Genomic DNA, 490 nt, shown 5'->3' on the forward strand with positions numbered 1-490 from the left:
GGCCGGCCGGGCTGGAAAGGCGAGCAGCAACCAGACCCCCCAAGGGCTGCAGGGCTGCTGTAAAACAGAGACAAACACCCCCAACGCCCTCATTCTGCGCGCAGCATCCCCTCTGGGGCTCATCTGCACGCCAGGGCACTGAGGCAAACCTGGATTTGGCTTTTACGAGACTGACACTGAATCACACGCCATTTCCTGTTGGGAGCCGCCCAAGTCTCAGCGTGAACTCCCGTAAGCGCCCTGCGCCTAGGCTGGGCTTGACAGACGCTCCCCGTCCTACACTGCGCTGGGCCACCAGCCCGGAGCGACACCTTAGTCGGATCCCAGCTCAGGTGCCTGGGGGTGACCTCGTTGCGCCCCGGAGGTTCGGGCGTGCAGCTCCCTTAGGTCGGGCATGTGGCCTTTGGGGACTGGGCTGCGGGGGCCCGACGTTCCCAAGGGCAGGGCTTAGAGGTGAATGAGGGCGGAGCGTGCGGGGTCCCAGGGCGTG

At 65.5% G+C, this 490-nt stretch overlaps 1 protein-coding gene across 2 annotated transcripts in view; it reads left to right on the plus strand.

The window, feature by feature from the left end:
• Positions 1-245: 245 nt before the first annotated feature.
• The window catches only part of FAM58A (family with sequence similarity 58 member A), a 16,369-nt gene continuing 16,124 nt past the window's right edge, over positions 246-490 (plus strand). For both annotated transcript variants that reach the window (XM_015566017.1, XM_015566019.1), the window contains exon 1: positions 246-332. The gene's annotated coding sequence lies outside the window, so the exon portion shown is untranslated. The remainder of the gene's footprint in view (positions 333-490) is intronic.

Source organism: Myotis davidii, unplaced genomic scaffold, assembly GCF_000327345.1.
Source record: "Myotis davidii unplaced genomic scaffold, ASM32734v1 scaffold462, whole genome shotgun sequence".
Lineage (NCBI taxonomy): Eukaryota > Metazoa > Chordata > Mammalia > Chiroptera > Vespertilionidae > Myotis > Myotis davidii.